This window comes from Lycorma delicatula, chromosome 4 (assembly GCF_047948215.1).
Source record: "Lycorma delicatula isolate Av1 chromosome 4, ASM4794821v1, whole genome shotgun sequence".
In the NCBI taxonomy this organism is placed as follows: domain Eukaryota; kingdom Metazoa; phylum Arthropoda; class Insecta; order Hemiptera; family Fulgoridae; genus Lycorma; species Lycorma delicatula.
The window spans coordinates 102,443,304-102,469,689 of NC_134458.1; the positions used below are offsets into that span (position 1 = coordinate 102,443,304).

A 26,386-nucleotide genomic window follows, 5' to 3' on the forward strand; every position below is an offset into this window, starting at 1 on the left:
TATTTAAGTTTGTCAATAAAAAATCGTTATTCACTCTGCTATTGTATGGGTAGAATTATCTCAGTCTCTTGAGAAATATCGAGCGGATATGTATTCACTGCCTACATGGATCTTAAACTTTCCTTTATCTTGGATCTTTTCGAGGATTGTGAATTCTTCCCTTCGAGGGTAGAATCGTCCTTTTATATCATCCACCATTTTTCTTTACTCTTAATCTTTTCTTCCATTTTCATTTCTGTGCATTTAGGTCTTAGTTTGTTATATCCATTTTGAAGATTCCGGGTCCTTTAGAGACATGCTTATTGTGCTCTAAAGGTCTTCTATACATTCACTTAAAAATAAATTTAATGGCTTCAGAGCCTCTTTGGTAAAGCTCAGTCTCTTCTAATATACAATAACAATGAAAGATATCAAAATTTAATTAGTAAAGTCGAGGAAAGCTTACATTCAGTAAAGAAGTCTAGCTAGAATGAAATAAATATTTAGAAATTAGGGGGAGCTCTTATAAAATATTTATATGGAGTACCCTTTATTTATATGGAGTAACCCTTTACAGTATAATCTCTCATTGACTTTATGCGTTATTTCACGATAAAATGGTGACATTAATTTGTTTCTCGCATTATTTATTCAGCTTTTTTCTTATTATTAGTATGCGCAAAGTTTCTTTCTTTGATAGCAATAATGTTCAATATATAGCCAATCCCTGTGATGAATGTAATGAAGGGATCGTTTGTCGGACTAAATATCACCAGCATTTTGATGGCTTTATCATTTGGATATTCAACAGCGTATTTGATTCAACGAAGAAGTTATTGGGAAATCACTATCCTCATTTTCCTTAGCAAGTCTGGAATGAGTTGCTTTGCTATTCTTGAGGATGGCTACATCATTTTCGGGAATGATTTGTGACTCATATCAGGTCACCTACAACCGTTACGGTTATGACACTTAGTATACATGAATTATCTTTTATGGTAATGAAAAATCAACAGTAGGGAAACTAAAAATTAAAAGAATCGGCTCATGAAATACCACAATATAAGAGAATTTTGTGAAGTAGGCGGTTTGTGAATTCTATACAATGTGATCTCGAGACAAATTGAAGAATGATAAAATCTGGTAGAATGTCGCAAAAAGACGAATTAAATTGGTAATCCATATGTTTAAAATTTCCACTTAATTTTGCTAATAAGGAGAAGAAGATTTCCAATTTAGCAGAAGATAACGATTGAAATCACCGTAAGAAAATGAATTAACAGGATGTAGCCTATAGTAAATATGTTGAAATTAAAACCAAAATGGAATGGAGAACCTGCATCAAACCATTCAAGTAAATAATCTTTCAAAAAAAAAACAAATTAATAAAATACAAAAATTATAAATAAAATGATTTTTATATAGAGTGATTCACGAATAATGAATCTGATGTGAAATTATATGATATGACTCGTATGATGTTGCTGATTGAAATTTATAAAGCATTTTTAGTCAATTTATAATGACTTACATTCGCTACTCTATTCTCTTATTTTTAAATGTATTATTCAAATGCAACACAAATAAAATCATCCTGGCTTTGGTTGTTTATTATTATATCGTCCAGAAATAATTATACATCAAACAAGTTATCTAAGATTTATTTTGGGGTAATTTATGATGAGGTTTTATTTTAAAATTATCGTTATACGTTTAAACAAAAAAAAAAAGTTTAAAAATCGGCATTTTTTCTGCTGCCCCTCCAAATCACCTTCCAAGAAAGGTTTTTGATTTTTCTACGTTTACTTTGTTAAATGGAAGAAACTAAACAAAATTCCACTAAAAAATGTACTACCAATAAAATATTACCTGAAATTTCTTTTTTAGGGGTGAGGAATGAATTATGATATGTACTGAACTTAACGTAAAGCGGGGTTATGTTTCTACAAGTTGAGAAAATTGACTCCATAAATTATTTACTCCACGTACTGGAGATATTGACCCCAAAATTTTACCAACAAATTGCTCCATATACACTACTCTCTGTGCCAAATTTTATCGAAATTGGTTTATCCAACCAACATTTATTAAACTTCAAACACAAACACTCGTACATACAAACATTACATCCCACCTTTTTTGTTTTTTGGGGTTCCTGTGTTATGAAACGTTGAGAAATACAAAAAACCTATACCCCACTTTTTTAATGATTACCATACTTTTTTCATGCAGCATAGCTCTAGAGCTATAATGCAAGAAGAAATTAAAATTTGTTGTTAGTATTACCAACTTATGAAAGAAATTATTTCAAAAACATTTCCCTTTCTTTCTTTTCCTGTTTAGCCTCCGGTAACTACCGTTTAGATAATACTTCAGAGGATGATATGTATGAGTGTAAATGAAGTGTAGTCTTGCACATTCACAGTTCGACCATTCCTGAGATGTGTGGTTAATTGAAAACCCAACCACCAAAGAACACCGGTATCCACGATCTATTATTCAAATCCGTGTAAAAATAAAACATTTAGGTAGAACATAATAAAACATTTAGGTGTATTTCAAAAACATTTAGGTAGAATTAATTTTCAATTGGCTTTAAAGATCTCTAATGTTGTTTTATTTTAATTTTGTTGTATATTTTTATAAAATATTTAATTCTTGTGTTTTGTAACATTCAACATTTTGTTTTCCTGGTTAAAATCTGACACATTCTGATATATTTTTTAATAACCTTCGAAATTCTTACGTTGGTACTTGGTTTCTGTGGACTTTATTCGTATCAGTTTTTAATCTAATGCTACACATATTTTGCTTAAAAAATTTGTTTTATTACCCGAATAACAAAAAGTTTTGTCTTTTACCCCAGATTTTTCAAACACTACTAAAAATACACTTCTGGGACTTTTTGTTTAATTTTTCAGGTAAGACTTTATATAAAACCACTAGATTTGGGTCAAACCCTCATTTTGGGTCCTAAGAATTATAGTCTAACTTAATTTTACCGAAGGCACAGAAATCAAGAAAATTTTTCGCCGGCCGACTCACGCTAACGAAGCGTTTCCGAACCTACTCTTATATGAACATATATATTAACGTTTTGTTGTCTTTATTTTTACCAGTAGAACATGTCCTGAATGTTTGTTACATTCTTCGTGAATCATTCTGTGTAACTTATTACGTGTTTATTTATTTATGCACATTTAAATAGAGAGCTAACTTGTAAACAAGAAATTGAAGTCCTGCTTATATTTATCATAATCATGTGTTACTTAAAAATTTAAAGATAAAAAACGTGTAATAATTATTTTATCTATTATTAAAGTAATACACTTGCCTACTCAATTTCTTAAAGCTTTTATTTTGATTCATAATTCATGTTCCGTTGTGTAACATTGATTTTAAGTTTTCACACACATAGCCTATTGGATTTTTTTTTATTTAATATAACAATATATAACGAGAAACGAAATAACGTTCAGTTTACCGCACGAATGATGGATGACCAGGGATGAATTTTATGTCTCCTTGCATTATCTGGATGATACATGTGTTACGAAATAACAGCTGCCAAATAATTTATAATTTAATACTTTTAACAATATCAAGTTTGATAGAGTTCTGAATTACTTCGCTAGTTCTGTTTTGAAAAACAATTTATTGAACAAATTTTTTTTTCTTAAACAATCTACTTAATTTAATATGGAATTATCTATTTTTTTCATCCTTTTTGGTAAACTTTTTTTATTTTTCATTAAACTAAGAATATTCTGAATTTTTTTTCTATAAGAAAATGACTAAGAACTTATTGATAGTTAATGGTCAATTTTAACCGGCATCAAACAGTTATGGTTAGAAACCGGATTATATGCATTTGCATATTAAGTCCATGCTCATCGGTCATTGTATATTTTCCTTAAAATCTAGTGATGATTCATATTTTCGCTATATTTATAGTATTTTTCGGTAGGGTACCTAGTTAATAAATGAAATATAACGTTTAAGCCGGCCAAATCTATTAGCCGCACGGCTCTTAGAGTGCACTTAGCAGCTGCGCGTCTATGGTTTTGGTAGGATAACATTATTATGAGGCCAAATAAAACACAGACTCACGCGCTCATTGCATTAGTAAAGTTTTTTTATTTATTTGAGCAAGGTTTAATGTGTACCATGCTTCCCGAAAAAAGTGCCTCTTCGTAGATAGCTGACTAGCCTGGAATATTTACATACGACGGAAATGTTTTATATTGTCGAGTTCGCGAGAAAAAATATTTCGTGTACAAAAAAGTTTCAAATAGACCAGCATGTCAAGACCAGTCTTCATATCGCAGGATTGGAAAAGAAAGGCCCATGAGAACAACTTATAAAAGCGGCAAGTAGCAGTGATTTCACTTCCAAATGTAAAAAAAAAAATAAATACTTTAGCATGGATTTATGTGAAGCATTGCTTACAAGTAATATTCCTGTTCACAAACCTACAAATCCTTCAAAGATTTTCTGCGAAAATATTGATTGAATCAAAATATACAAGATGAATTAACATTGCTTAAAGATTATATACCAACAATTTACCTTCATGTTCTGGAAGAAATACGCAATGAACTCAAGAATGTCATTATTTGGATTTCAGCTAACGAAACTACCGACAGTTGTGGCCGTTACATTGCGAATGTAATTGTCGGTGCATTAAAACTAGAGCCCTCTTCTTCCTATCTGGTGGCCTACAAAAACTTTGAAAAGACAAATCGTTCTACGATCGCCAGACTTGTGAATGAGTGTATTAAAAAAATATTTCCTGAATCTTCTGCAGATGAAAGAGTGTTTATATTTCTCTCAGATGCTGCTCCCCGTATGATCAAGGCAGCCAAAGCCCTCCAAGTATTTTACCCCAATTTGATTCTTTTGACGTGCTTTGCTCACGGAGTACATCGATTCGCTCAAGAAGTACATCGATTCGCTCAAGAAGTATAATCCACGTTTGGGAATGTAAATAAACTGATTTCATCAACAAAGAAAGTGTTTCTTAAGGCACCTGTTCTCAATAAGGCCTATAAAGAAAAACTGCCAAATGTGCCTTTATCTCCCGAACCAGTGGTAACTCGATGGGGAATGTGGATTGAAGCTGATTTATTTTATAATGAACATTTCGAGGCAATCAAAGGTGTAGTAAACGACTCCGATAGTGCAGAGGCTATGGCAGTTTGTCAGTCCAAGGAAGCATTTAACGATTCTCGTATTAAAAAAAAAAAAAAAAAAAAAAAAAAAAAAAAAACAGCACTCATTTTTCCCCTCATACCTGCCACTATTAAAAAGCTTGAAACTCAATGTTTAACGTTGACTGAATCTGTTTAGTTAATGAATAAAATCCGCCAAATGAACTCCGCATTGCCAGAGGTATTCCCGTGTAAACTTACAGAAAAAATTGAAAACATTTTGAACAATAACTCAAGCTTTGAACCATTATGTAAAATTGATAGTTTTATTAATGGGACGGGTGAACTTTTGCCAGAAACAATAAATGCTAACATAGGACCCAAATTCAAATACTGTCCAGTTACCTCAGTGGATGTGGAACGATTCTTTTCCACTTATAAAAATATTTTGAGTGATCGAAGACACAATCTTACTACCAAACATTTGGAACCTGATTGTTGTTGATGTGTACAAAAGTACCTGATTGTTTACGTTTACAAAAGTAATAAAATGTTAAATAATTGTTACTTATCGATCTGTTATTCAAGTATGCTGGTTTTGAAATAAAATAAAAAAATTACTATATTATTTTTATTTAATGTTGCATATTTTGACACTTTTCATGCATATTTCAAGCGTTTTATGTTGCATAAAATCCGGTCTTTAGTTGTGGTACTTAACATACGTATTCAAACTTGAGTGTATTATGGTAGAAGTTATTATGAGAATCTAGAACTAAATTATATAATTTTCAAAATATTCAAAAGCAGTTTACAAAAATGTATTTTTAATTCCAAAGTTAGTTGGATATTTCGATTATTAAACAATCATTATCAGTAAATACTAAGAAATTAGCATGTAACAATAATAATTATTAATTACTAAATAAACTATCCTTACTAAAAAACAAAAAATAAAAATATACTTATTTACCTGTGTTTATTTAAATATATATATTTAAATATTATATTAATATAATACATAAATATCTAAAAATATATATATATTTAAAAAAAAATAAAGGACTTGGAATTGATATTTTGGATTTTGAAGATGATTTAATACTTTGAGGAAAAACAGAAGAAGAAGCAAAATAAAAATTCCCATTTTTACAAAACGTACGCAGATAAAATAGGTTTACAAATTTCATATAAAATAAAATAGAATAATTGTCCAACATTCAAATTAAAAACAAATAAATCAAAACAAAACAGAAAATTAAACTATAAAAATGGTAAATACATTTAAATATTTAGGTGAAATAATAACCCCAATAAGACTAGAAAAAGAATGAATGAAAACTGGACTAAACGAAGTATCTAATTAGAAACCTGTTTAATAAAAAAGCCATTTTAAGAAAAGCCAAATTAAGACAATATTAAACAGTAATCATTCCAGTAGCTTTATATGGTTTCGAAACACAAAAATTTTCTAACAAAAATATAAGCAGAGTTGAAAAAAGATCCTCAGAAAAATATATATGGCTCGAAATATAAGGATGGAATGTACCTACTAAGGAAATCGAAAAGGTTTTATCAAGAAATAGAAAATATTGAAACAACAATGAGGAAGGAAAAGATAAAATTCTATAGGTCGGCATAGAATGAACAAATAACAGATTGACAAAGAACTTTTTAATTTTTTTTAATGAAAAAAAAAAGACAGAAACATACCAGTTCAAACAGACGGAAAAAGAACTGGAGAAACTAAAAATTTAAAAATAATTATATATGAAAAAGATACATTTAGGAAATCGATTGATAAATAATCCGTTTTATGAAAAAATAAAACCTAAAAGAAATCTCGATTGGAACGAAGAAATAAGAAAAAACAATCAGAGATAATGAGGTACTTCTGAGAAAAAAAGAAGCCAAATTATATAAACGTGTTCAAAAGATGGCCTGAACGAAAAAAAATATAATTATTGATAAAATAATTATACACTGTTCCAGTGTGAACAAGGATGGTGTGTTGATCCCACAAAAAGAGTGTGCGATACTCAGGACTGCACTTAGATCGGCGTTTGACCTGGAAGTGTTACGCGAGGATGAAAAGAAAACAACTGATCGTGAAGTTTAGGAAACTGCATCGGCTGCTACGCAGAAACTCAGACCTCACGTTTTCCAATAAAGTTCTGATTTACAAAGTTATTCTAAGACCAATCTTCTCTTATGTGGGACAGCAAGTAATATTAACGTAGATATCACACAACGCTTCCAAAACAAGGTAACGAGAACAATTGCAGAGACGCTATGGTTTACACGGAACGATCAGATTTACGAATATCTGGAGCTTCCGACTGTTCGTGAGGTTGGGAGACAGCAATGTATTAAATACCAACAACGTTTAGAAAATCACATCAACCACTTAGCTATCAATCTGCTTGATAACATGGGGACGTCCGAAGATTGAAATGTCTCCATATGCTTCACTTATAGGCTACTGAATGATAATTTGCAGTTACTGTCGTCAGATCTAGTGATGTTATTTTGTTTAGTTCTTTATTTACCTTTTTTATTTGTAGCTACAAGTTGTTTTGTTCTTGTTCGACTAGCCGTGGTTTGATTGTTTGTTTGTTTTGTTTATTGAGTATTTATTTTTAATTGTTTGTTTTTATGGACTGTGAAGTGTTGGCAGATATATTCTTTACTAATAAACTTAAAGGTTATTGCTTAATGATAACTTATTATGGCCGACTTTTTACGGAAGTTCCTTAAGAACAACTCCTATCATGTGCTTATTATCCAACAATATACTTATCGTACTGTTTAAGGAGCCGATTGTAAATATATTAGTTTTCGAACAAAAAAAAAAAATTATGAAGTATAGACAATTCCATTTGAAAGCGTAAAGTTAACTTAAAAATAGTATAAATCCCCAAAACCTCAAATTCAGACTGTCTTCTTAAGATTGTAAGTTAAATGCAATCTTAGTTGTAAGTTTCAACCGTTTGCTCTTCTTAAGCTAAATTTACGCTTTCGACTGGGATTTAAAAAAAAAAAATACTTCATAATTTTTTATCAATTACAAAACAGTTACTTTTATTAGTTCTAATCATATTTTGTAGTTAAAACACTCTTTTGTAGTCTTCCTTTAGTTATTATATATACATAAAGTATAGAAAATTTATCTTTAAATAACATATGACAATAAAAAAAAGTTCTCTGATTCAAACATCAGATTTAAAAGAATTAAAAATAGATCATTAAACCCTTAAAAAATAATAAATTATCTGGTGAGGACTCAATAGTAGCTGAAATGTGGAAATATACTGATAAAACAATCATTGAAATCTTTAGAAAAGGTATTTGTTCAAATTTGGAAAGAGGAAGAAATTCATGATTATTGAAAAAGTGCTTTCACACACCCTGTCCATAAAAAAGGTGATAAAAAAGACATAAATAATTATAGAGGCATCTCGTTTTTACCTGTTACTTATAAAATTTACCCAAAAAAACGTTTAAATATTATGGAAGAACAATTAGAACCACAAACTGGAGAATTTCAGGGAGGTTTCAGAAAGAGAGAGTCTTGTTCAGAGCAAATTTTTTGTTTAAAACAATATTCAAGAATACTTCAAAAGAGGTAAAATTATTGTAGTCACTTGTGTGGATCTTAAAAATTCCTGTGGTTCACTAGGTATAAAAGAGCTTTGTACAACATGTTAAGAGGAATTTGGAGTAAACATAGTCCGGACGGTATCTATTTTTATTAGACTTTTTCTATATGATCGTTAATTTTTGCTTTAATGTCTCCGGAATATCATCAGAAATGATTATTTCGTTATGCGCCAGTTGAAAAAGGTGTGCTTAAATTTTTATTTAAATGTAAAAAAATCGCAAAAATATCTACTTTTTTCTCCTATTTCCCTAGATAACTCGATAACTGTTCATTTTGGAGAAAATATCAAGGCAGAAATTAGTTTTGTTATTCAATTTTACACACATTATCGTCGGTTGCAAATCGAAAAATACGTTATTATTGATGCAAAAATAGCACAATAACTAACAAAAAAAGAAAAAAAAAACAATATTTTTTTTTATAAAGTACTTATACATAGGACCTTAAGATTTTACCTCAAAGAACTTTTTGATATGATAAAGCAGCAGGCCAAATTTAAAAAAAAATTGGTCTGACAGTTTTTACACATTAATTTTGCAATCCAGATTTTTTAAAAAAACTGCGATTTTTCGAAATTGTGTAGTCTGAAATAAAGTCTCTAGATAATGAAAATTTAATCTCATTTAAAGAACACTCAAACTTTCAAATTCATTTTGAAAAATTTAAATCGGTGAATTAGAAGAGCCTAATGCAGCCTGAGAGCCTGCTGCAGTAAGAGAAAAATGTGATAACTTAAAAGGTAGAGTACTAGAAAAATAAGAAAAAAACTTTGGGAAAATGAAGTCAAAATGTATTAGTATAAGAAATGCGAATGGAGGATTTTTGTTGCATAAAGAATAAAGAGTTAAAAGATAGCAGGAATACGTAATAGAGAAAAAAAGATTGTGCTGAAGAGAAAAATTGTCAGATAAAGCACTAGAGGAGGGTAAAAAAATTGATGGTGATTCTAAAGGAGACTTTATATTACGTTCTGAATTTGATAGAGCTCTGAAAGAGTTAAACAAATATATAGCAGTAGGAATTGATTTAACATTGAATTACAATGTTATGCGAGATAAGTAGAACTGAATAAACTTTATATAATATTATTCTAAATGTATGAGACTGAAAATACTCTCAGATTTAAAAAAAAAAAATGTGTATTTGTTACCATACCAAATAAAACAGGAGCAGATAAATGTAAAAACTATCGCACCATTAGTTTAAAGTCTCCTGCATTGAAAGTACGTAATAGATTACTTACAAATAGAAAGTGAATTGGATGAAGCCCAATTGAAATAGTGTGGGTACAACAAATTCCCACACTCTTTCACTCAATTTTTTTTTAAATTTGGCTGAAATATTAAGATAGAAGATACATTTACAATCTAGACAAAATCGGGTGACAGTGATACGAGTAAAAATGAAAAATTATAAGAGTAAACTTACAAAGGATGAACGGAATACAGAATAAATTTATAAGCAAATTGACTCAGTCAAGGAGAGCTTTCATCCAGAAAAATAGGGTTGATAATAACAACTGTAAATCTAAGTATTAGAATGAAGATGTTTCTGAGAATCTAGCAATTTATGGTACTAAAATATGATCAACAGGAAAGGAAAAAAGCTGGTAAAACATTGAATAACGTTTTTTAAGCATATAAAGGTTAAAGCTAAAAAGTTATGCAATAAGGGCTAAAATAAGAAAAAGTAAATTTTCAAAAAAAATCTTTCTGCATTTTAGGTCCAGGGACTATAATTTAAAAAAAAAAATAGTATTAAATCGAAGAGAGGTAGAGCAAAAGAATAAAAATGTATATTTCAATTTTTTGAAGCTGAGTTTTTTTGAAAAAAATGTTTTTTGGATTATTTACTACATGCAATGTGGATAACAAATTTTCTTCAGTAATGTATTCTCTAAAATGCCTCAAGAAAATTATAATTGGGTTTTTCGCGACGTCCCCCACCCTGTAATGAATTTGAAAAAAAATGATATGCTTATCCCTCATTTATAGAAATATTTGAGCAAAATTTGAAGAAAATCGGTTCGGTCAATCCTGAGATACAATACCAAAAGGAGTGTGACGCACATATGTACATACGTATGTTTTTTTTTCGGTCTAGATTAGCGTTTCTCAACCTGGGGGTCACAAGTTTGGCCTACAACTTTACACGTAAACAATAATGAAATCATTTTATGAGGAAAAAAATAATTTATTATAATCATTTTACTTATATTTATGAGTACACATGTAAAGAAAATAAATTAATTAGATGGTTGCATTTGTTTTTTCATTTAAAAGTTTCTTCATACGCGGATCTATGTTAGAAATGCACAAAAGCAAATTGTTTTCAAGTGATAAAAGACGATTCCTATACTTAGTTTTTTGCGCAATGTTAGACGAAATACCCTTTTCACAGAGGTAAGACATGGCGAAAGGGATTAATATAATATTTTCAATGCTTCTGAGACTAAATTTCCATATTCACTTCGACGAGCAAGCGGAAATGTATTTTAATCTTCAGATGTGAATTTTAGTTGTAACGTTTTATCGGCAGACATTTCGATGAGCCGGTAACCAGTAACTTATACTGGTAGAGATTCACGACCGGCTTAGTTGTTGCAGCTGCTAAGTGCAACAACAGCTGCAACAACTAAATGGATTCAGTACCCATCTCTTCGAGAAATAATTTTTATCTTTCGGGAAATACTCGGCTAACCGAATCTTTAACTCACTCAAAAACATAAATCTTCATGCTATCCAGACTGTGGTGAATAATAGTGTCTTCATCCAAATTTTTCTCGGTTTAATCGGAAGTTAGTGGAAACGTATCAAAATTTTAGATTTGAAGGCGAATAATTCAGATATCAATCTTCTTAATGGAAGCATGATCTTTGCCTTCATTAATAAAATTCTTTTATTACGTCCTTGTAAATTCACATTCAACACGTCTAAATGCGAAAATACATCAGCTAAGTAAGCCAACAGCAACATATTTTCATTAGTTTGTAAAAACTTAAATTTTTGAGAATGGCGTTTGATTATCCTAGAAAAATGTTGTTAATTATCTCACAATTCCACTAACGAGTTATAACTTTTCCTAATTTAGATATCTGTCATTATACAATCTACCTTGTCTTTTTACCAGTCGATTCACTGGATATAGATTGCTCAGTTCGTTTTTTCGCAAATTTATTCATTTTGCATGAGAATCTAATTGAAAAAAAAAAACAGTTACACCGTTTGATCGCTCACTAAATACCGAAACTTCAATTATTATTTTCAATGAAACTACGCTTTTAAAAGCTTAAATAAAGGCACCAAACAAACGTCAGTTTAGTTTCGTACGCTTCGCATTCGAAACTGAACTGACGTTCTGCAATCCATTACGTCTCTTTTACACTGCTGAGCGCACGACATATTCAAACGTATTATATGCATGTTCGATGAAAATCTCCCAGAGACTATTATGCAAGCAGACCATTATTACAAGGAGCACGTACATTTCAAGCTGAAACTAGTAAATTTCTCATGTTTGTTCACGTCATACATGCATGTTCATACCCGTCGCTATCAATGCAGCTAAATAATTTTAACTAGGTTTCATTGAGTTGGGGTTGGGGAGGTCACGAAATGTTTATTATATATTTTTTTGTTAACTTTTTAGAGGTTGTGGAGCTAAAATGGTTGAGTCACTACTCTAGATGAACTACAAAGATTTGCAAAAAAAACTCATACCCGTGTTTGATATCATCACACTTTCTTCTTTAATATAGCTATTCTAGAGCTATATTCGTCGGGAAATTAAAATAATAGCTTTAAACTTGGTTTTAAAGGAGAATTTTGGAAATTAGATGACAAAAATTTAATTGGACGAGGTCTTAAGGCAAATAGGAGGTAGGGGAGGAAAATTTGTGGCAGAATTTTGTAAATAAGTAATTGAGGTTCTAAGATGAAGTTATTTTCTTGAAATTAAACAGTAGTGCGCAACAGGAACGAATGGGGAATAGCAAAAAACCAATTAACTGACAAATGTTACAAGAAATGTATTATAATTTTTCAGTATGTGCTGATGATGATGATTGCTGTAGAATTGAAGTAGTTATCTAGCTTTAGATTTTAAACAGTTTTTTTAACATGTTTTATACATTTTTTTTTTTTTTAATTTAACAACCGTTTAGCATACCTCTTTTTTATAATCCAAACTAAATAAAATATTAGTTTGTATTGCTGGGTTTTTGCTAGAAACTTTTTTTTATTTCCAAGATGACTCGATCGCTTAAGATTTTTTATCATCAAGTATTACTTCGGTGCAATTGTACTTTTTTGTTAAAATGTTCCTCAAAGCATCAGTATATCAGAATGGCTTATCGTTTTTTTAACTTCTTTTTAATCTCATATTCTATTTCTTCTTTTATTGATTTATCACCTAATTTTTTATAATTTTAATTATTTCATTGTCATAATTTATTATTATTTGTTAATTTTGTTTTTTAAATTCTACCGTTTCGGTTAAATTACATTTCTTTTTAGTCGTAGACATCCGTTTTTATAACCACAAAGGTTAAATATGCATTTTTATTAATAAATTTATGTAAGAGGTGTTATGTAATAAAATGTAATTACGTAAATTTAATTTTTAATCTGTTTTTAAAATATTTTATTTATATATTTCTTATTATTCTTGTTCGATTACTTTTCTCGAAAAGTGGAGTAGATTACAATGAAATTTAAATCATATTTGTGTTTATATTACGCTTATTTTAACATTTTAAACACACCTAATTTCATTTTAATTATTTTATCATAATATTATTATATGAAAATAGATACTTTAAATACTTAATCATGTTAATGATAAGCTTTTTTTTTAATATTATTTAAAAAAAAAAATACATTTCATAAATAAAAGAACATTGTTACTTAAAACTAAGCGTTAAATATCAATAATAAATATATTGTTTATTCTCAGTTATTCGACCTTCTTTTAATCGGAATCAAATATTAATTGCATTCAAATGTTTGATGTAAATTAAGAAATAATTAGTAGCAAATATGTTTAAGGAAAAAATATAACTGTAAAAAAATCGGTAGCATTCTTTACTGTTTTTAATTTTCTGGGATCTTAGCTTTAGAGCTACGCTGCAAGTAAGTAATCAGTTAAAAAATTAAAAAGTGGGGTATGAGTTTTTTGCATTTCTCGATTTTTCATGACTCAGTAACCCCAAAAAACAAAAAAAAAAAGTGAGAGATAATGTTCATAGTACGCACGTATGTACGTGTGTTGAAGTGCTTGAAGTTTATTATCTTTTGGCTGCATAAACCAATCTTGATGAAATTAGGTATAGAAACTCGTGTATACGGGGCAATTTGTTGGTAAAATTTTGGGTTCAATATCTCCAGTAGGAGACTATCCATCCACTTAGAATCATTCAGAGCATGTCAAGGTGTAATAGAAGTTATATAATCAAAGGAGTGTAGTTCACAAACATTAATCTCAGTAGAGATTAATGTTTACAGGGATTAATGTCTACACGGATTGGCAAGCTATAGATAGGATGCGTCCACGAACGGGAGACGGACGCATCGTTTTGATCACGCACATTGAGCCGCGGACAAGGAGGGAGTTTGTTGAACTTTTTTTTTTGCGTTGGAGGAGGGCGAACTGGGATTCTATTTGACGCAATTCCTGACCGGCCGTGGGGTCTTTCGTTCATACCTGTGTGGACGAAGAAGAGCTGAAGACCCTTCAGTCCCTACTGTCGAGACACACCGGAGTACGTGATATTCAAGTGCCCGCCGTGGGACGGGGAATGCCGCGACTGTGCTGCCGTAACTGGACATCTCGAGGTAGGGATTGTCGTTGGAACGATGTTAAGCTACCCGGTGGACTTCGACACTGTGGCTGATTTTCTCTCCAGAATACTTCAAATGAAAGATCGGGAAGCGACGGGGTGAGAGACAGCTCAGTACGGATCTGTCATTCGCCCGTGCTTGCACGGGTGGCGATGGTGATGAAGTGCGGGGACTCTCGAGCCGCTGAGCTAAAAAACTGAGTCCCGTTAGAGGCGAAGCACATGGACCTAGTCCCGGTTGCTGGATGATGGAGGCCGGGAACGGCATAGCCGGGTTCAGATATCACTGACGATTCCGGGAGGCAGGGTTAAAAAAAAAATCTCAGTAGAGAAAATGTATTTTATGACATTTTCTTTATATCTTAAAGAGTAGAATTTGTTTCGGATTTGTTCATCTCGGTGTTTAGATTCTAGGTGAACTATGATTCGTCACATAAAGTCTATACTTTATGTGAAGCTAATATTGAGCAAGTTCCATGTATCCCTTGGTGTTTGCCTTTTTACACACCTTTAATCCCTTGGTATTTTGGCTGTTTGCATCTTATTTTTTCTAACACGGATTTGTAGCTGTTAGTTTTAGACAAATTCGATAATTTTTACTTTTGTCAGAATTTGTTAAATTTAACGTTGTTCAACGCAGTTTATTGATATTTCTTTTACAATCGAATTATTTTACAGTTTTATATTTAATAAATGATATTTCTCAAAATGATTTGTTCTGGGCATTTGAAACTTCAAAACAACATCTCTGTCATGAATGTATCTTTAATAACTATATGGTTGCAACCCTATAAAATGATATCGATGATTGAAAATCTATAAATTAAGATATATTTTAAATTTTATATTTTTTTTATTTGTCATATTTTTTATATTTTATGTATATTTGTATATTTTAAATTTATATTTTAGGTCGTACAACACCGTGCAACCGGTAGATTATCACCAATATCACTGACGTAGAATCGTTACCTTGTTAGGTGTTGAAAACATTTTCCATTTGTAGTATAATCTTTTTTTTATATTAATTACGTTTGGCCAGAGTGTTCATGAAACTAGGTATCAGAATTACGTAACACTGTTTATTATGAACTCATTCCCGTACCTGAAAACAAAAATATAATTTTACGTCAAAAATTCCAAACAATACAAAATTCACATATTTAAAATATTAGCTTTAATATTATTAAATTTCACGTCGTTACATTTAATACTTCGGTAGTAGTAAGCGTTTTACAATTTTTATCCCGTTACCTTAAAAAAATTACTTTTTTTAAAAACATAAATTATTTTTAATAAATATATTCAAACATATACTAATTAATAATATTAGTAGGCATTAGTCTGCAAAATTACGCTACAGTGTAGTAATAGAGCAGTAGACAGAGGAACTTGAAATTTTAAAATAATTTTTTTTTTCAATTAACATTCTAAGATAGAGTTACACTTGAATGAGCTTCTCGAGAAATGTTATTTTTTGAATGCGTGTGAAACATAGCCAGTTAGAAGGAGTGGAGGCGTTTGAAAGAAGGCGTGAAGATTAAATGGAGAATTACAAAATGAAAAAGTAGTGGGAAGAGTGAACGAGAATTGAGGCTTAATCAGATCAATTCAATATAGAAAAGCTAACTGGCTGGGTCATATCAAGAGAGAAGAAACGGTTGATTAAAACAGTTCCAGAAGGTGAAAAAAAAGAGGCCAAAAAATAATATTATTATAGATAATCTAAAAAGAAATAGGAACTATCAGGATCTGATTTTTTTTTTTAATTACTATTTTAAAAACTGTTATTGCTGTAAAAAAAATCGTTTATATACGATTCTTGAAGATTGAGATAATTCTTTTTAATCCCCATTATCGCAAAAGTAATGCATAAAAGATGTAAAATTTTTTATAATTAAAAATACAAAGAAGTTGGTATTTTATCATATAAGCATTTTTTATTCATTGTTTTTGTCAAAGTTACGGCTTTTAGCAGTCGCATATTGAAAAAAGAGAATAAAATCAGTTTATCTTTTCTTTTTTTGATGAAAAAACTATACGTTTTCATTGATTCAATAAATTGTTAATAAATCAATTCACAAGCGATTGGTCTTTAATTTGGTATAAATATAATTTTATTAATGGTTGTTTTACAAAATTATATCAGCTCATAATTAAGCGTTTTCTTTCATTATACAAGCTACAGCCCGAACAGTTTTACAAGCAAGATTACTATTGTTTCATTTGATTCGGTTCACTGTTTAAATAAGGTATAAGGACATGAATAATCTTAAATTGGTGTATTTTAATATTCAGTTCATTTTTTTCCATTTAACACTCTATTAAACTTTTGATAAATTGCTTTTTTATGCATTTTTTTGTGAACCCTACTAGTACGGTAATTTGTAGGTTAGATTTCACCCAGTTGATTAATACTTTTTTCTTCTTATCGACGTATTTCTTTTATACTATTACCTTTCTTACGTATAATAACTTTGTTCCAATCTGATTGCTAAAATCATTTAATAGGTCACGACACTTTAATTTCCTTGTTTTTTTTTTAGTGTCGTTGAACAAGATTTTCTTTTTTGATAAATTGAAAGATAATAATTTTATTTTTATGCATTTGTTACGTTTAACGAACCAAAACAACAAATTAAACATTCATGTATTAAACATTTTATACACACCGATATTTATTTTCATAATTTCGGTACAAATAAGTAATGGATTTTTCCAATTAAAATATAAAGAAAAAAATTAAATTATATTCGTATTGTTCCGACTTTTTGTCAGTCGATATAACGTTCTCATTATTAGAAATACTTAGCTTCTGTTTCACAACATAAAATAGTCTCAATTTTCTTTGGTTTATTTACTTTTCCCCAATGTTGTATTATGATGAATTGTTTTTTTTTTTTATGATTAATTCGCCGTTTAAGCTTCGAAGCTTGTGCATGGGAATTTTGTAGCGAATGAAAAATCCCATGCCTGACCGGGTTTCTATCCTGGGATCTCCGGATGTAAGGTCGAGGCATTACTCCTCCCCGGAGATTGGTGGTACATAATATATCACGGGTTTGGGGCAGGTATGAAAATCATCCCTTCCACTTTTTTGGATTTTTACACTCAGGGGTTGGTAAAAGTCGATTTGTTGTTTCATCTTGAAAGCTTAAATTTAAATCTTTGAGGTGTTTGAAAATAGATGATAAGTAGGGTGTCGTTGTAATCCATAGTTCGTGAATCGCTGATCCAATGTATTAATAATAAGAAATAATTGCTAATAACAGTAATAAACATCAGGAGTACTAATAATTTTCTAACACAACATTACAATAATTATAACACAACATTTTTGTATTATAATATTCTTTACTTCCCTAGCATCATAACTCTAGAGCTATTCTGCAAGAAAGAAAGCATGGTAATCAGTCAAAAAATGGAGTATGGTTTTTTGCATTTCTCGACATTTCATGACCCGGGAACCCCAAAATAGAAAAGGTGGAGGTAATGTTCGTATCTACATACGTATGTAGTGTTGACGTGTTTGGAGCTTAATAATTTTTGACTGGATAAACCGATTTTGATAAAATTTTGAACAGACTCTCGTGTATATGGGGACATTTTTTTGGTAAAATTTTCGTCTTAATACTCTGGGAGGGGGGGTGTTTGTATGTCAATTTTCTAAAAATTTTGCAAACATAACCCCACTTTGTATTAAGCTTAGTACATGCGTGCACGCTTATCTTACAATTTAAAAGAAATTTTTTTTCAAAGTTTCCCCTTCTCCAAAAGTCTAAAAACCTATATTTTTATTTATTGCATATTTTTTAACTGAATTTTTACTGATATCTTTCTAGGCATAGTAGTAGTGCAAGCGACCCAAAAAATACTTTGAGGGCAATATTGCGGGTGGGGTAGTCGATCAAAGTTTAAAACTTCGTTTTTTTAAATTTTTCAAAACGTTTTTTGTTATTTTTTTTTAACTTTTAATATCATTAAACGTAGAAAAATCAAAAAAAATTTCTTGGAAGGGAATTTTTGAGGTGGGGAGCAGAAAAATAAAAAAATACAGATTTTTTAAAAAAAATTTTAAAACTTTTGGTTTATTTCAACTATAATGATAAGCTTACGATAGAACTTCATCGTAGATTACCCCCACCCCAAAAAACAAATCTTACGTAACTGTTTTCATGTATAATTATTTTTCCACTATATAAGAATAAATAAACAATGCCAGGAAAGTATAGGTTCTTTTTTATTGCTTGTTTGTGTTCCACCTTTAGAAGCTCTGCGTACCACTGTCTAAAAACTGCTTATCTAAGTCATCATTAACATTTGTGTGTATTAAACGACACAATTATGTTTATCTCGTAATAGAGAAAAGTGTGAATTCCCTCGTTTGGAATTACATATTATTAATTAAACTCATGCCGATGTTGCTTCAGTAGGTAAAAAGTTATTACGGAACTGATAATAACCGTATCAGTGCGAAACGGTAATTTGTAACTGATTTCGTAATGTAAATTTTAACTGTTAACTAAATATTAATCGGCTACTGAGCATACGGTTTGTGGACAATGACAATCTTATTTAGTAACCTTGAAAATTCTCTTTAGAATGATCATAACGAAGCGGTATTAGGGGATCGCTTTAATCAGGGTGTTAACTGTATATAAGTACTCGTATTAAATAATACAATACTTAACAAATTTTAATATAACTTCCTGCCACACCCTCTGTAGGTGTAAAATATTAATACAACAGTATTATTTTTATATTATGCTTTAGCTTACAAATTAATTATTGTTTAATAACTACAATAAATTTTGAGTTTATTGTTACAATGAATGACACATTGTACTTTTTACAGTTCTCTTTCTTAAATTTTTTTTAATGATTTTTAACCTTGATTATATACAGTAAAAATACAAAAGAAAATTGTGTGTAGGTTTATAATAACGTAATTTGTATTCTAAGTCAGAGAGCGGGAGTTTATATTTTTATTTCATATTGTCTGTGCGTCACACCTCGTAATGTTATTATTATTATTATTATTTTAATTATGATATAACAATTACAACGTAGTTATCAAAATTCTATTACTGATTCTGTTAATGAATACATTTATTTATTTTATTAATATTGTTTTTATTTATTTATTTTTAATGATTGTTTCAGATCTTTGACAGGGATTATTGGGAAGTTACAGTAAGTATGAGATAATTTTTTACTTAATTTTTACAGTTATATTTATTATATACTGTTCCCAATTATCATTTGTTTTTAGTTTCCAGGATATGTAGTTATAATGTAGTATATCGCACAGATATACTACATTTTATATAGTGTACGCTATATAATATATATAGTTACACTATATAACGAAAGGTTTGTTAATAGGATCAAATATTATATGTCGGGGTTTTGACAGATTTTTATTTCATGATCTCCTTTAACTGAAAAAAGCCGGCAACGAATTTATTGTTGAAAAAACGTTTAAAATTAAAAAAAAAAAAAAAAACGTTTAAAAAAGCCGGCAACGAATTTATTGTTGAAAAAACGTTTAAAATTAAAAAAAAAAACGTTTTTTTTATTAAATATAAAATTACTTGTTGATTATATTTAAACTTTTAATTTTCATTTTTGAAGCCAAAATGCTCAAAAAAATAAAGCAGTAACGAAATTTTTTATCTTAGTGTATTATTTCTTTTTTTTTGTATAACAATTTCGAAAAGTATATTTTCGACTTTGTGAAAATTTGGAATTTCATGCATCAAGAGACGCTTTTTAATGATTAAAATATTCATTAAGATTGATTTTAAATAAATTAAAATTGGAATTAAAAAAAACATGTTTCGATTTATTTTTAATTTCGAGCTTCCCCATTAGGGAAGGGTATTAAGTTATTTTAGTTAAATAGTAACTAAAATTATTATTTAACAAAATTGTGTTTTAAGGGTTAAAAATCTGAAATTGTGAAAAAATGATTATTTTCCAATTTGAGTTTTAGCATTCCCATAAAATTAATTTTTAAGAAAATATTCCCTTGATGGTCATAATAAATTTAAAAAAGAACTTTTTAAAATTGTTTAAAAAATACAATATACAGAACAATAAGGATGTTATTTTATATGAATATGCCTTTCCAGAAAGGAAAACACAATTCTAACTTTACTGACCACCAGTAAATGCTTACTGTGTGTTTTGGTTTCACGATTTTCTGTCAACGTAATTTTTCTAAAGAGTACAATAGGCTGTCTAAGGTGGCACACCATTTACTCTTGGCACCAAACCTTTGTTGAGAAAGGTTATCCTGTTAAACACAAAATTACCAGGTCGCCCACGCGTCCCTAAAACTGCTAGTTAAAACTGCTATACTCGTATAGTGTATAGCAAGACTTTAAGACAAATTTGAAATATATGGACCCATGGTATTTTGCTTATGAATGTATTTTTCTTTGTTAACGTTTATCTTCAAAGTTAATTTTTCCCTAATACAACTAATATATATATATTATATTAACTATATTATTAGTTAACTAATTAATTGTTAACATATTAACTAATATAACAACGGGAAAAGTTATTTTTGAAGGGAAATTTATATAAAAACAGCAATTTATACCTGTAATTATATGTATCTCATATGAATTATTTCATAGCTCGTATGACTGACTGGTTATTTATATGGAACTGACGTGAGATAATAACTAAAGCTACTACTATTTTGATGATAAGTTATTGAATTAATAATTAATTTTTGTAATTAGAAATTAGGAATAACTTCTTTAGTAGTTAGGATTTCTGGGATCTAGGATTCTGGAATTTATAGGATTTCTTTAATTAGAATTTCTGGGATTATATTTCCAGGTGTTCAGAAACCGAGTCGTGATTTTTATTATTTTATAAAAACATATTTTTGCGATTTTTATTTGTGTTTCTAACTCGCAACTCTCTCCCTAACTGGAATAGTTTATGGAATGGTTGGCAAGTTTTGACTTAATATTGCTACAAAAGCTTTTTAAGTAAATTAACTATTTTTTTTTTTAAGTTTTTTTTATACATGTTATTGCGTTGTATTTTTTATAATTTTTTTCACGTTCTAATTTTTATGTATTGTTTACAGGAATATGTCAATGAGTAAACTGTTTTTACATTCCATTCAGTTCTAATAAATATTGTTTATTTACGTTTTTATCTATAAAAATTAATAACTAACAGTTTAAAGTTAAATTAACTGTTAATGATAAAGTATAAATGTTAAACGTAATAAACGATAGTGGCCAAGGATAATATCTCTTTTATTTTCGTAATGCGACGTAAAGAAAACATTACTATATTAGGTTATAAACGTTTTAAATATTATCTATAAAATTTAATAAGAATAGATTTGCTCATTGTTTTTTATTTTTTAATTTGACGTAAATAAACGTCATTATTAACTAAATAATAATAGGCTTATTAAAATCATAATAATAATAATTATTATTATTATTACTATTTCTGATTTTTATGATGCGATGAAATTATCTTTTTATGGCATATTAATATCATATGAGATCAGAATTATATATATATCTATTTATAAAAATTATACTGCGATAAACCACTGCAAAATGTGTGTTAGAAAAACACGATACTGTAATTAACAAAACATGCTAATAAAAAAATTTGAATGAACAATAGTATTAAACTATAAATCAGTTATTACATTTTGGATTTCGATTGAAAATTTTATCATTCGTTCAGATAAATATAAATATTCAAAATGTATTTCTTAATATATTTATTTTATGCACGATTATCAGCTGCATCATTCGGGTTCTAACATAATAACATGGTATTTTGGTTTACATCAGTATCATATATACCATTTTAAAAAAAAATGACAAAAAATTGTTCTTAAAGATATTCCTTATAATAATATTTACAAATGATAATGGAAATTTTATTCGGCGTCTTGCTTTCAAATTTAGTTGATTTAATAAAATGTAATCTGCCTAGGTAGACTTCAAAAATTAAGCTATTCACCAAAGGAATATGTATTAAATTAAACCTTGATTTCAACCAAGGTTAAAAAAAGGCGTTCTTATTTTCATTAAAATCTATTGTTTTAAACAAAAATACTCAATTCATATAATGTTCTTCTATTTATTTCTCTGAATTTTCAAATATAAACAAAATTCTTTATACGTATTATAATCGTTGTTAATGGAACTCAGGTGTTTCTGAATTGTAGACAACTATTTTCTTGTTTAGCTATTATTTCAGATGGTGAATAACTGAAAAAAGACCAGAAAGATTGGGCTTGAGGAAGGTCAAGGAAGAATGATTCCTGAAAGTTGGCTCTGCCCTTTTGCTGTTATTGAGGTCCTAACTTAATGATTTTTTACAATTTGAAAAACAGAAATGTATAATTTAAATATAATAATTATTCTAGTTATAGCTTTCGCTAATTAGGTTGAAAATTCCCTTGAAAACAGTAACAAAATTGGAGATTGTTTTATTTTATTTCTATTACCCTACACAATTTTACTTTATTATTGAAATTTTTTATTGAAATATGAAGAAAATCACCCTTTTTTGACCTTTAAAAAACTATACGCATTAAAATTTTAAAATATTTCATGTTATAGCTACCTAGTAGTTGCCTGATCTTTTCTTAGGTTTTCTTATCCTGGTTTGAATTTTTTTGAAAAACAGTTTTTCAAAATATCAGTATTTTTTTTTAAATAACAGTTATTTCATTTAATAAAGGTTTATTTTAAAATTTTGGAATTCTGGTTTGTTTGTTTGTTTTGATAACTTGAATAACAAAATTTATAAGGATATTAAAAGTATTAGAAATAAATAATGTTTAAAACAATCTTTTTTTTCATAACTGTTATTTTAATAGCTGTTGAAAGGAAAGTTTTGTAAGGATTTTAATAATAATATACAGAGTACAATAATAATATTCAGAGTGATTCAGGAGGAAAGGGAAATAATTTGGGAACTGATTCTAGAGCTTGAAATAAGGAAAAAAGTTCATACAAACATATATTCAAAAACGCTTTGTTATCGAATTGTGTAGCTAGCGAAACGTTTCGCCCAGATTTCAGTTTCCCTAGTGAAATGAGTTCATGATGACATTTTTAAGGTGTTATATAAGGAGTAAATTTGATGGTTTCTTGTGTTTTTTAACCTGAAAGATCGAATAAAACAGGTCCTAGAACTGTATCATACTAGAACAACCTGTCACGGGGAGAGATTATCTAGAATTTTTAAAGAATGAATTTCTTACAGTGCTTGAAAATTTCTCATTGGCGAGACGAATTGAAATGTAGTATCAATTTTATGGAGCACCACCCCATTTCACGAATGGAATGAAGTAAGACAATTCTTAGAAGAAAAATTTTCTGGTAAATGGACTGGACGTAGATGGCCGGTAAATTGGCCACCTGGACCATCGGACATTAATCCCTCAGATTACTGTTTATGGTAATAGATCAAATGCAAAGTATACAAGCAAAAAGTAGATAAACATTTGATGAACTGATCGCTTACATTCTCAGTGTTGCTGTCCTTATAAAAGAACAGGAAGGCATCATTAGTTTGGTGAGAAAAATTGCAAAATTTTGCAATTTTGCAAAAAATTGCAATTGCAATGGTAGAATTTTCCTACACTTATTGTAAATTATTTATTATTTATAGCAGTTTTTAGTACAATAAATTTAGACCTTTGTAGATAAAATTAAAGTACTTTGAATTTGCTTTAAAAAAAATACTCACTGTGGTTTTTACTGTATTAATTTACATGATTGGAATAGAGAAATCCGTATAATAGGTGAGTTTAAAATTATGTCAAATAGAATAATAAATTTAAATTAGAACCGTCCATAAAAATAATGAATTTAATTTTTCAAACTTTTAAATTTATCACGACAGAAGTTTTTCCTCAATTTTGGCCTCTCTGGACCACGTAAAATAACTTTTCATGATCTCACTTCCCTTCTTTTTTCCAGTATTCTTTCATTCTCTTGTTGTGTAATTCCTTTTGTTCCTTCGTCCACACTCAAGATGTTTTCTTTTTCTCTTTCTCCTGGAAACCCGTAAAAAGTGTAATATTTTTAATTTTTTTCCATCTTTTATTAGAACATTTGTAATTTTTTTCTCTTCCATATCCTTCCTGACATTTTTAAACCAGTTGTTAATTGTCTTTATATCATTATTAAAATCTTAAAATATTCTTTTTGATAGTCTGTTGTTGTTCAGGCGGACAGGGTATCCATAGAAAATCATTTCTCTCTTTCGAATGATATCGGTTAGTTTTCCATGTGTATATGTAACTCTTGGTTTTTTTTTCTATTACCATTTCTCCTTTTATAATGCCCGATAATTTCCTTAAAATTTTCCGTTCTTTCTTTTCAATTTCTTCTGATTCTCCTTTCTTATCCATTTTTAAACATTCAGAAGCATACAGAACTTCTGGTTTTACATTATTGTAATGTCTGATTTTAGCATTGATTTATATTGATCTTTTGTTATACGAGGGTAAGTCAACTATTATCCGTAATGTCGTTATAAATTTTATTGCAATACAAATAGGAAACGTACATGTACATCATTTTTCAACATAGTCCCCTTGCATTTCAACGCACTTGGTCCATCGTTGCACAAGCTTCCTGATGCCCTCATAAAAGAAGGTTTTCGGTTGAGCTGCGAGCCAGGAATGCACCGCTTCTTTCACTGTTTCGTCCGAGGTAAATCGACGGCCCCTTAATGCCTCTTTGAATGGACCAAACAAGCGGTAGTCAGAATGCGCAAGATCAGGACTATACGGAGGATGAACCAGTACCTCAAAGTTGAGTTTCTGGAGCGTTTCAGCAGTATGGGCAGCAGTATGTGGACGGGCATTGTCGTGCAACAACACAACACCTTTCGACAGCAGTCCTCGGCGTTTGCTTCGAATTGCAGGCTTCAGCTTGGCAGTAAGCAACTCACTGTAACACGTACTGTTTATTTTCGTGCCCCTTTCCTCATAATGTTCCAGTACTGGGCCTTGTGAGTCCAAAAAAACCGTAAGCATCAACTTTCCTGCGGACGGTTGGGTATTGAACATTTTTTTTGCAGGGTAAATTTGGATGTTTCCATTCCATACTCTGCCGTTTATTCTACGGTTCGTAATGATGGACCAATTTTTCGTCACCAGTGATGATTCTGTCTAAGAAGATGTCCCGTTCGTTACCATAGCGATCCAAATGTTTTTGGCAGATGTCCAAGCGCGTTTCTTTATGCAATTGTGTGAGCTGTTTTGGGACCCATCTTGCACGGACTTTATGAAACCCAAGTCTGTTGTGGATGATTTCGTAGGCAGAACCGTGACTAATTTGTAGACGATGTGCCACTTCATCAATAGTTACTCGTCTGTCTAAGAAAACCATGTCACGTTCATGCTCATTGTTTTCCTCATTTGTGGCGGTAAACGGTCGTCCGGCTCCTTCGTCGTGCGTAACACTTGTGGACCGTTTTTGAATTTTTCAATCCATCCGTAGACACTCCGTTGCGGCAACACACTTTTCCCATACTGTACCGAAAGTCTTCGATGAATTTCACCCCCTGATATAAGTTTTATAAAAATTCCTCATATTACGCTTTTGAAAATTTTTTTCTATTTGATTTAACAGTTCACTCTAACGCTCTCTTTTAGAATTTCTAATTATTATGGAAGTTTGTTTTCTGACTAGTTTAAATTCATCTAAACTTCTAGTTTTTTTTGTGGAACATAACATTTTC

General features: G+C 29.7%; 1 protein-coding gene across 2 annotated transcripts in view; it reads left to right on the forward strand.

Moving 5' to 3' along the window:
* Positions 1-26,386, forward strand: part of LOC142323713 (uncharacterized) — a 359,124-nt gene that overhangs the window by 142,466 nt on the left and 190,272 nt on the right. For both annotated transcript variants that reach the window (XM_075363845.1, XM_075363844.1), the window contains one exon: positions 19,790-19,819. The gene's annotated coding sequence lies outside the window, so the exon portion shown is untranslated. The remainder of the gene's footprint in view (positions 1-19,789; positions 19,820-26,386) is intronic.